Below are 11,552 nucleotides of genomic sequence, written 5' to 3'. Positions count from 1 at the left end.
GCAGGGGGGATGGAATAATTGTCTAAACGACAATAAATCGGCGCGGGCCCCTCAAACCGGAACACCCGCAGGGCAGAGGGCTCCCCGCCGGCCAGGGGAGCGGGGCAGCAGGGGCAGGGGCTGGGCCGAAGCGGGGGGACCGGGCTGGGAAGGGGGTTGCCGGGGGTCCCGGAGCCGGGCAGCGCCGGGGGAGCGGCAGGCGACCACGTGCAATCTCCCGCCAGCCCTCGCTACGCCCCCAGCGGGCGGGGATTCGCGCCGCCATGACCTTATATGGTGCTGGTAGGCGGTGCCGGAGTGGACACGCCCCCAAGGGGGCGGTGCCGAGGCGGTGCTGCGCTGGCATTGGCGAGGCGGGGCGGGGCGTGTGGCAGAGGGGGCGTGGTCTCCGCGAGGGGCCGGGCGCGGCGCCGGCCGGTTCCCGTCAAAAGGCGGCTCCGGGGCGGTGGGGGAGGGAGGGGGTAGCGGCGCCGGGAGCGCAGGTACCGGGGCACCGGGGGCTCGCGGGGACGGTGTTTCTGAGGGAAACCCCCACCCGGTGCCCGCCCCGGGCCGGGTCTCGGGGGTGGCAGTGGCTCTGGTGGTCGCTGGGGCGCGGGTGGTGCCCGCCGGGTGTGGGTGGGGGCGGCTGTTGCTGTGGGGAATGCCCCCGGTGCCCCCCACGGACCGGGGCATGCGGATGTGTCGGGGTACTGGTGCCTCCGTGGCCGGAGGGGCGCGGGCATGGGGTCACTTACTGCTAGTTGAGGGGTCCTGCAGGGTACCAGGGGTGCATCGTACCCTCTCTCCCCCACCCTGGTGCTTTGGGGATCTCTCGTGGGTGTTGGGGCCCCCCCCCGGGGCCCTGTCTGCTCCCTGGTTTGGGGTCCCGTGTGGGTGTGGGGCTCCCTGTGCTCCTCATTCTGGTTTGGGGGTCCTATGTACGTTTGTCCCCCCGAGGTTGGGGGTCCCTGGGGGCTCTCTGGGCTGTTCAGGGCCTCCCCTGCCAAAACTGGGGTCCTCTTACGTTTTTTTGGGGGGGGGGGAGAGGTCTCAGTCCCTCCCTGTGAGTTCTGGGGCAGCCCCTGATCTGGGGGATGTCAGGGTCCCCCCAGTGCTGTCCAGTTTCGGGTCTGACCACCCCTTACTGGGCTCAGAAGTGAGGGTTCAGCTTAGAGCTGGGGGGGGGGAATGTAACTGGGGGGGTGGGTGCTTTCTTTCCCCCCAAAATTCTGGCTGCCTTCACCTTTTCTGGGGTCAGCGTGAGGGGGGGGGAAGCTGGTCCCAGTCACGTACCCCTCGTTGGTGTGAACCCCCCTTTTCCCCTCTGCAGCCCTGAGCCCCTTCCTGAGCTTCACCCTCCATCCCCCCTCACAGGAGTTCATCCCTGTCCCCCCTCCCTGTGTCCCCAAACCCTTTCCGGGGGGCTCTGAAGCTGATGAATTACCTGGGTGCTTTTGGGGTGCTTAACTGGTGTTTTAGGGTTTCCAGCCTGTGCCTTATGAACAGGTTGGTTTCGGATTCAGACAAGTGCCTGATTAATGATCAGCTTTAAAATGCATCTTAAACTTAATCTCCACGGTTTTTTGAAGCCAGGGGGTGTGGGGGGGAGAGAGACTTTAAAAGCCAGGCTGAGACCCCAGCGTGGCTGTAATCGCGCGCTCATTTGTAATTCCCCAGGGACTTTTTGGTCCGTCTCCGAGCGATCCCGTTGCCTGTGTCGGATGTGACTGTCAGGATCTTTCAGCCGTGAGTTCCCAGCGTGAAGAAAACGAAGGTACCGGGGATCTTCCCACAGCTCTCACAGGCGGAAAGCCGGGGGGGAATTATTTTTCCCCAGACCAAGCAAGGCACCCTGGGGCCAGGGCTGAGCACCCAAAGGGACCTGGGGGGCCGGCGTAGGGCAGGTAGAGGTGCCTGTTCTCTGGGGCGAGCTGCTCCTTCCTCTTTTTACCCCTTCCTGGGGGTTGGAGCCTTTGGCAGTAAGAGTTTCTTCAGAAACTGGTTTTCACGAGAAGCCAGCCCTGGCTCCGCAGTGTTTTGTGGCGTGCTCTCCTCCCACACGAGCTGGGCAGTGACTCATCTTCCTCCCAGGACTTGGTTAAAGGAGCACCAGCGATCTCGGGGCAACGTGCGTCTCCTCCTGAAGGCAGGCAGGCAGACATCTGCTTGCCGTCCTGCTCTGTTTGCCGACCCTCTCGGTGCTTCCTCCGCGTCTGCCGGGCAGCGAGAGCGAGCCGGGCTGCCTTGGGTTAGTGCCGCGCGTGCCTCTGCGCGGCGAGGGAGGAATATTTAACCTGTCTGCTTTCGGGGAGGAAGCTACGGCCGTGATTACTTATTTGAATAAAACCTCTTCTTCCTTCTCCAAAAGCAGCCGGTTAAAACTGAGTCAAATCAGATGAGGTTGGTAGCTCTCGGCTGCAGCGTGGCTTTCGGGTGGGCCCCGTGACAGCGTGTTTAACTGGGAGGTAGGGCCAAAAAAATGTGCCTGGCTGAGGCTGGGGAGCTCTGGGAGCCATGTGTTGGCATTGCACGGCTTGGACAGCCGTCCCTCCGGCATCACGGACCCTGAGGAGTGAGGAAGAGGAGCGAGGAAGGCCGGTCAGGTGCAGGAGGCGTTGGCAGATGTCTGCCCGAGATCCTGCTTGTCTGTAAACACATCAGGTGTAAGATCTCGCAACGGGATTTTGAATAACAAAGGCATGAAGCACAAAAATAGGTTTTTCATCAGGCAAGAATGTGCCTCGGGTCAGTTAGTTTTTCACTAGATGTTTGTATCCTGCATCCCAGTGTACTTAAGACAAAATAACTGGATAATCGAGCCTATTTTTCCATTTAATAGCTAACTAGAGAAGCGGCTGTCTCCCTCTCTGCGGCTAGAGGTGCACTCAGGAACAATTTTTAACCCGCTGTCGCTGAGCCAAAGCGAAGTCAGTCTGGCCCGAGCTTCCTGTGGCTTGTGAAGGGGAAATGCTGAAATGTCAACTCACCGGGAGAGGAATAATCAGAGTTAAAAGCGGTTGTAAATGGGTCTGTGTCTCCCACGCGGAGGTCGGTGTGTGTGTGTGGGGGAAAGCTGTCAGCCGAGCTGCGGCATGTCTTCACCTACTTGTGCAAGGGAGTGTGAGCCCCTGGCAGCGCGTCGGCTGCGAGAGGAAGGGGACACGTGTCTGGGGTGCAGGGTAAGGTCTGATGGCTCTGGCGTGAACCTCCTCAGTCTAACGACACCCACAAACGAGGGCAATCAGCCGGAGGAAGGACATGCACGGCCGCAGTAGGTGCAGGGGCTGTTTTGTGGGTGGGCGTCGGGCGCTGCTACAAGGGACTTTCCTAAAACCCCGTCACGTGGAAGGAATTAAATCCCACTTCTGCGTACGGGGTGTCCTGTTTTGGAACTGTCTTGTGGGCAGTGGGTTTTTTTTGGTTTTTTTTGCATGGTGCCCTTTTTGTATTTGAATATGACGCGGGTGGCAAGTGAGTAAGTGCAGGTGGCATCTAAATAATGGTACCACGTTGGTGGGGATGTGTCTGGGTGCTGGGCAGTGTCCCATCCCGCAGCAATGAGCTCTGGCAGAGGGGATACAGCAACCCTGGGAGGAGAACTGTCATCGTCACGGTTCCGGAGATGCCGGAACCTGTGATCCGGATGGCGGCTGCTCCGGATCCTCCTGAAGCGTCTCTACTTGCCACCGACTCTTTCCTAATCGTAGCTCCGAGGGGGTGGTTCCCCCTTTGGGTAACCTCCCGGTGGTGTCTCTTGAGTAAGAGGTGGCGGAGCAATGCGGAGCTCTGCCCCGGGGTTTGCGTAACCAGCGCGGAACGGCTCGCGCTCGGCGTGCATCGCCCGGGCAGAAAGAGCGGGGGGCGAAACTTACTTCGGGGGTGAAAGTTGTTGCGACAGCCGGCTGCTGGGCTCGCAGCCCATGGTTTCTCTTGATGGTTTTCTCCCCCTCCCCTGCCCCACGAGAGCATATTTCGGGAGACCCAGAGGTAACTGGAAACTCCAGTTTCCCAGTTACTCTCTTCGTTGCCCACCCCGGTGCACGTGGGCACCCCCTGCGATCTGGCAACACCCTGTGCTGGGGAGGAGGCAGTGGCGTTGATTTAGAACAGTTTTGCAAGGGTGGGGGATTAAAATACAGCCCCCGAATGAGAGAAATGCAAGTGGAACCTCTTCTTCAATGGCGGGGTCAATATCTCTGTTTTTACGGCCGAGCGTTAATGCAGCGATTGCGGGAAAGTGGCCCTCTGATTTGGGCTGTTCGGGTTAAATTGTGTCTCTGACGTTGTACCCGCTGTGGAGGAGGACAGCTGGAGGACCGGGTGAAAATGGAGTTGGACTAGCTGCTTGTTGTAGGGCCCTTCCAGATGAACTAGTCTAAAAATGAAAAGTGCATTTATTTATATATACATATATATTATTTTTTTTTTTTTGGAACAAGACCCAGCAGCCTGCGAGGACAAGCGTGTGCCGGTGGGGTTGGGAGAGGGAAGGACGGTTAAACCAGGGCGTGAGGAACAACAAAGGACAAGGGGAGCAAAAGTCCGAGGAGATAAGGAAGGTCAGAGACTCTCAAAGGCTCTAAAACGGAGCTTCTCGGCAGTGACCTGACGAAGCAGAGGCCGCGGCTGGGGAATGGGTCTCCTGCAGTCGAGAGGCCTCGCCGTGACTTCGGCTGAAGGACCGATGTGACAGGGCAGTCACCGGTGCCACCCTCCCCTGCTTCCCCCTTCCTTTTCGGTGTTTGCTGCTGAATCAGCTGCAACTCGAGTAGGGTTTTCTTATCTGTGGCATTTAACGGCAGTACCAGTGTAAACCTCACATGTAGGTGACTTTTGGCTACTAATAAATGGAAACGGGGTGTAAAAGTGATGAAAAACAATACCTGGAACCTTTATCTGTATATCTAAAAGTAGTTTCCTCATTGCCAGGAATACATGCTGTCTGCCCAAGGCGTCGGGACCTGCTGACGCGACTTCTGAGCTGTGACTTTTCCCAGCCAGTGGGACACCGGTGAGTGACTTAACCAAAAGTCCTGCGCGTGTTTGCAGTTCCCAGAGGTTCTTTGGTGGAAGCGCCGGTGGGCCGGATGAGGTGAATTAGGTTGGAAAGGGCGTTCTTGACCCACGGAGCCTTTCTGAATCTCTCCTGGGAAGTCTGTGCCTTTTCCCAAGGGTTTGTGCAGCAGGAGCCTGCGTTCCTGTTTGCTCGGGGCCTTTCCATCCTGGCTGCGGCAGGCTGGGTGCCCAGCTCGCGTAGGTGCTGTCTGAATTTCCCAACGCACAACACCTCCTGCTTTTATCGGCGCTCCCCCTCCTCCGACTCGCTTGGGCAAGAAGCCTCCCACCATCGGCTGGTGCCATGGGCGAGGCCATCGGTGGTGGGGACAAGTGACCGGTCCCTTGCCCACGGGGCTGTCTGTCCCGTGCTGTCTGTCTGTCACCTGCTGCCAGGTGAGGGACGGGGCTTGGGGAGCTGTGTGTCACCTCAGGTCTGCAAAGGCTTCACTTCTCTCCCCTGCAGGGACGTGGATAGTGCTGACATGGAGGGTTCCTTATACATAAGCGCTCACAGTGCCATAAATACGCCCGTTTAACAGAACGCAGATAAGATGTAAGCACGGTCTATATTTAAACTTGCTTAGTTTTGCGGAACACACAGTGTCCTTGATGAGAGCTGCGAGCGTTAGCACACCTTTGTGGCCCGGGAGGGGTGGCGAGTACCGGCTGCCACGTGTAGAGCTTGAGGGCGATGCCCGGGGAAACCCGGGCTGAGAAGAACTCGTGTCTCGTCGATCTTCGTCGTCCCAAGGCCCTGGTGCCCTCTTGGACAGGAGACTCTTTTCGCTCGGTGCTGTTTGCTCCGGGTAAAGATAAATTTTATTTCCGTGGCCTGGCTTACGCTCGACGGGGGGATGGTGCTGACCTGTTCCCGATACTGAGCTTAAATCTCTCTTTCTGGGGACTCTTCCCGAAGCGGGGAGAGCTCTTCTCAACCCGGCAGTCGTGCCACGTTGCTTTCCTCTAGCTGTTTGTCCCAGCAGCTGGGTACAGGCAGTTTTGTACCTGTCCGTGCCTGATAACTGGAGTTTCCAGTTGTGCTCTCGCTGGCACACTCAAAGAAGAGGCGACTGTTTTGTTGTTTTTGTTTTTTTTTTTTTTTTCCCCGAGCGTTCCTGCTTCGTGCTCAGACATTAGAGTAATCCTGTGGTCTGGTCAGTGTTGGACAGAGGAGGAGAAACCTGTTTTTCTGTGCTCTGGCTGCTGCCCTGGGTGGCCTCCCACACTGTCCTCCTCGTTGATGCTGCGCGTGACTGGCAGAGGACACACAAACCGGTGTGGTTGGGCTGCCCGATGCTCTCGAAATCTGAACTATCGCTCACCGTGGCAGGGTAGGAGACCTGGTGTCTGTACCAGGACCGCTGCGCGCGCACGGGGCTCCTGCACTGCAAGAAATGTTTTATTCTCTACATGCGGGTGACAGAATTTCAAACTGGCGAAGCGTGTTGTGACAAAAATGTCTGTGTGATCTTTGCGACGCAAACTTAGCAGGGAAAACGATGAGGTGGGATTTGGGGCAATGCACCGACGACAGCAGCTGCCTGAATCCATGGATAAATGCGCAGATCTGCTCACAGGAGGGGGGATGCTTCACCTCTGGCAGGTGAGGGGCAGTGCTCAGCGCTCCTCTCCTCGCAGACACTGCACAGAAAATGTCATTTCTGTTTCTTTTTGCGGCCCAGACACACCTGGCCGGAGGGCTTTCTGCTCCAGGGCAAGCCGAACTGATAAACGGCTGATGTGGGGGGAACGGGATTGCTACAGCTCATCTCTGGGAAGGAGAAAAGCAGAATTAGCCACCGATTTCTTAGTAGAGGGGAACAATTCTAACCCTGCTCACCCACTCGCTTCCTTAAGTAGCAGTAAAATTGCTGGAGAAGGAACTGCCTGTCGAGGGCAGGGCACGACTCTGCCTTGGCATCATGTGCTGGGGTTGTGCTTTGCTCTGAATTTACCCGTCGGCTCGTCCAGACAGGCTGGAGGAGCCGAGAGCCAGGAGCCAGCTCCTCCCGACGACATTCCCCGGGCATCCAGAGCAGGTCCGTCCCCCCGGGGAGACTCAGGGGGCTCAGCAGAGCTTGGCTCGTGGGTCCAGCTCCTTCCTCGGGGGTCCCCCATCTGCAGCAATAGGCTGTAATTCTGACCGAAAACTTCACCTCAAGGCAAAACAGCGATTAATGCGAAGGTCTAGTGGTCACTGGGTTTGGTTTATCTTTCATCTCCTCGGTGAGAGATGGCCTGGGGATGTCCTCTTTGTTTTGGCTGACTTCTGGTTTTCTTCTTGTTCTTTTCCGCCACCCCACCCCCCCGTTCTGGCTTGGTGCTCCTGACTTTTTCTTTTTTTAACCTGTGGCTGCTGCGTTTCTAGTTGTCCTTTAATCAGCTGATAGAGATCTGCCGAGAAATCGCTGCTCCGCTCCTGGCTCTTAAGGAAACCAGAGTTTGTCGGGATCACTCGGGGCTGGAGAAGAGATGTGGGTGCATGGGCTGGACTTCAGCACGGGCGAAAAAGCAAAGAATTAATCTAAGTAATGGATGAGAAGACATCGCGACGACACATCAGGAGCTCGTGTGCGAGGCAGAGATCCTTTGTGAGGAGCTGGTGAGAGTTAGTCTGGTCCTGGGGGTGTTCACTTGTAGCTCCTACCCTCTATATCTGCGTGGATGCAAATATTCCTGGCGGTGGGGTGGCCTCAGAGATGACATGACTCAGGTTTGGTTTTTTTTCCCTCTCGTAAATTGGAAATATCCCGCTGTGGTGCCCCAGCCTTGTCTCTTCAGTGCAAGCAGGTCCGGGGATACGCTGATTTTTTTTTTTTTTGGGTCTCATCTTACCCCAAAGCTGGCAGCTCCCGTGATCGTATCGTAACACCCCGCTTGAACACAACAATGAGACTTTCAGTCCCGGTTAATGCTGTATATTGGGAGCCAAATCTTTTTCTTCAACAATAAGACTCTTTTAACGCCGCTTAGTGTCTGCCCTAATCACGAATTCCTGGGAAATGTGCTTGGCGGTGAAGCTGGGTGTCTCTTAAACCAATGGGGAAACCTGCTGCGTTTATCTAGGGCTTGTTACAAGGGCTGGTCAAGGCTTGTGTTGCCGTGGTGTTGATTTAGGGTGACTAATCCATCACAAATCAGCTCTTCTGTCACTCGCCGCTTCTCCAAATGCGGCTTTCTCCATGTCGGTAGTGTCTTTCCCCACCCTAATAAATGAAATGTTCTTACAACTATTTAGGAAATAAGGCAGCTGGGTAGAAAATCCATAATCGCAGCAGCTCTACAAGCCTTGATAGATGCAAGGGGCTTTAAAAGTTTTGTTTTTTTTCCCCCCCCCCCTTTCGCTTGCCACAAGGTAGATTTGAGGGCGTACCTGGGTATTTTAGACCTCTTGCAGCAAACATCTAACGCAATCTGCGTCCAGCACAGGTCCACCAAAGCTGCCAGGTTTCTCCTTCTGGGAATGACCTCGGAGGTTGTCCTCTGTCTCCTGGAATCTTAGTGAATTGGTTTATTATTTCAAAGGCCACTGGAGCACATCGGCAGCCTCAGAAGGGCCCTACCTTTTCCACATACGTTATGAGTTTCTGAATCCCGAGACCTTGAATTCTGGACTCTTCCTGCAGAGCTCTGGGTCGGTGCCTTGCAAAGAGGAGCTGCTTTTCTGTACCCTTGTCTCGATGCCCATCCGAGTGCCGCCGGAGCGGCTCGCCCGGCGTAATGCACTTATTGCAAGCAAGTCTAGGGAATGTCCGTCTTGTAACACCTGAGCTGGTCATGTGGGTTTAGCCATGGCATTAAAAAGGGAGCTCGCGTGGCTCTCCCAGCCCTCCCAGGCACTCCGAAACCAGCCAGGAGCTGCTTCTGCTCAAGGGTGGCCGCTCCGCTCCTGGCGCTTCCTCCAAGTCAAGGGGATGAAGGTTTAAACTCTCCTCTTCAGCCAAGCTGCGGTTCCTTTCCCAAATCCGGGGCATGTCTTCAGCAGGTCATTACTCCTGTGCAGATTCAGTCGTATTCTGCAGCTTCATCAGCCCCATCTCTAGCAAAAAAAAAAAAAAAAAAAAAAAAAAAAAACCAAACAAAAAAAAACAAAACCCAAAAAAAACCCCAAGCTAGGCTTGATAAGATAAATGAGATATTTTCAGTATTAAAGTTGTTAGAGTCGGGGGGGGCTGTGTATTCTTGGTGCGATTTCCCTTCTTGGCGGGGAGCGATAGAGGGATTCGCCGCCTGAGCGAGAACCTGTTTGCATGTATTTCGAAATAAGGGTGAAGCTCTTAAGGAGTGTGGTATTTGCCACATGCAGGGACAGCTCCTTGCTCTTGGCCTTTCCTTTAATTTTTGGCATACGAGGGAAAGGATTCCTCGGCTGCTCTTACCTTGGAATCGGCAGTGGGGAAACAAAGGCACAGAGGAAGCCGGGGGAAGCTGTTCGGAGCCAGAGGAGGGGATGATTGAAATCTAGGCAGGGTTCGGGTGACACGAAGTGTCGCTGGGAAAGCACCTGTGGAACAATTGCCGTTCCGAATTTGTTCGAACAGAATATTCCCTTTGCCCTGTCCTCGCTGTGCCCCGCCGTTAGCTGGGCGCAGATGCGGCGGCGTTACTGGGAGGCACAACGGTCCGGGCAGGGCACCGGCGCTATCAGCGTGGAAATCATGTTGACGAAGCTAAAGGCAGAGTTTCCATTGGAAACATTTGCTCGGAGAAATAACTCTTAGAGATAAGAAGTGAAAACGTGAAAGAAGGAAACAGCTATTACGTGCTGCTCCTGTCTGGAGCTAAAATTACAAGCCGAAGGGGTAGGAAAGGCAGAGACATCTGCTGCTAACTTGTGAATGGGTTAGGGTTACAGCACCTTAATGCCAAACACGGCGCAGCTGGTGTAGATTTAATTTAGGAGCCGGTTCTGCAGTTGGAAATGCTGGGCTGGCTCTGGGATCCTGCCGGATTCCCATCCCGGAGCCCGGGGTGAGGAAGCACCTGATGGGGTGACGTTGCTTCTGCCTCCTCTGGCCGAGGACGTGGACCCTGCGCGCGGAGATCAGCATCTTCAAAGTTCAATAAAAGACTAGCGGGTGAATTAAGTGCCAGCCGCACGGGCTGTGGTGCCGCAGGGAGAGGGGCCGTGCCGGTAAACACGCGTTTGTTCACCGCATCCGTCTGAAAAGCAAACAAAGCTCTGCTGCTCGTGGCTCGGCAGCCACAGCCCTGCAGTGGCTGGGGCTTATCACGAGGCACCTTTGGTAGCCCCAGACTTGATTTTTCTTTTCCCTTTGATTTTTTTTTTTTTTTTTTTTATTGCTAGCTTCCCATAGCTAGCTTTCTTCTGTAGCCCTTGAACGCCTTAGGGTGGGCGAACAGGGTGCCCCGCAGTTGAGGATCAGGCTGAGCATGACTTCTTTCTCCACTTCCCCAGCCTGTGGTAAGCCATAAAAGACCAAAAAAAACCAACCAAACAAACCCAACAACTTAGTGGGATTGACTCTTTTCTGTACTTTGTCCCTCTCTTTCCCCTGAGCTAATGAATACTTAGGGCAGGGACGATGCTGGCTGATAGCTGGCCTGTCTTAAGTCTCTCCTGGAGAAGCAAGCGGGGAGCTCTCAGCCTCCCCTCGCTGCTCCATAAGCAGACGCCGCCACAGCTTTGTGGGGCTGGGGTCTCGGGGCATCTCCGAGGGGGTCTCAGGGTGTCTCTCGTGCGGCCGGGGGCTCGGGACATCTCCGAGGGGACCGGCTGGATGCGCCCGAGGTGCGGCCAGGAGCAGGCTCTTCCTCCGAATCCGGGCAGGACGCCTCGCGGGCTGCGTGGGTGAGTTGGACGGGGCTGAATCCTTCCCGTGAACTGGCACTTGCGCATGTACTTTCCTGGTAACTTCAAGGCTGAATGATCCTCTCCCAGCGCCTGCTTCAGCCCCTCAGTCATAGGAGGGGGATAAAACTGGGTCTCCACGCTGGTGCCAAGCGTGCCATCAGCGTTGGCAGGCTCCAGTCCGTGGTGGGAAGGAGCCGGTAGTAACCGCTCGGCTGACGGGCGAGTGTGAGCATGCCACGCGTGTTGGCTGTGTCTGCACACCAGTTTTGACAAATAGGGGCATTTAGGGACAACCCTGCACAGAACAAACGCCCTCGGCTCCGGCGGTGGTGGCCACCTCCACCCCCAGGGTTGCTGCGGTGCCCTCGGGCCTAAGAGATGCAGGTACTCCGGAAAAAGCTGTCATGACCCAGAATTGTGACAAGACCCAGTCTGTCACCCAGCCCGCATCCTTCCTGGGCGCTCCGTCTCGGCCGAGCTGCCCACGGGGACGGCAGCCCGGCGTGGGCTGGTACTGGGGAGGTTTTGGGCAAACCCAGCTGTGCTGGGGAGGTGGGAAAGGGCTTGGGTCAAGCCTCCCGTGGGCTGAGCCGATGAGGTGTCGTGTCTCTGGCTGCTGGGCTGGGTTGGAGGAAGGTCCCCATGCGCTTTCAGAGCACGCAGTGAAGTGGTAAGTCAGGAAAACTCGGCATCTTCC

At 56.1% G+C, this 11,552-nt stretch overlaps 1 protein-coding gene across 5 annotated transcripts in view; it reads left to right on the top strand.

Annotated features, from left to right (window-relative positions):
• Positions 1-461: 461 nt before the first annotated feature.
• VDR (vitamin D receptor) overlaps positions 462-11,552 on the top strand; it is a 45,588-nt gene continuing 34,497 nt past the window's right edge. Inside the window, exons 1-3 of one of the 5 annotated variants that reach the window (XM_054183287.1) lie at positions 462-482; positions 1,660-1,756; positions 4,912-4,993. The gene's annotated coding sequence lies outside the window, so the exon portion shown is untranslated. Of the gene's footprint in view, positions 483-1,425; positions 1,757-4,911; positions 4,994-7,462; positions 7,643-10,804; positions 10,853-11,552 lie in introns of those variants that run through there. The other 4 variants (XM_054183291.1, XM_054183286.1, XM_054183289.1 and 1 more) reach the window with 4 other exon arrangements.

The sequence above is a fragment of the Rissa tridactyla genome, chromosome 24 (genome assembly GCF_028500815.1).
Source record: "Rissa tridactyla isolate bRisTri1 chromosome 24, bRisTri1.patW.cur.20221130, whole genome shotgun sequence".
NCBI classification, from domain to species: Eukaryota; Metazoa; Chordata; class Aves; order Charadriiformes; family Laridae; genus Rissa; species Rissa tridactyla.
Note: the sequence above shows the minus strand (reverse complement) of the source record. Positions and strands in the feature narration are given on the sequence as shown.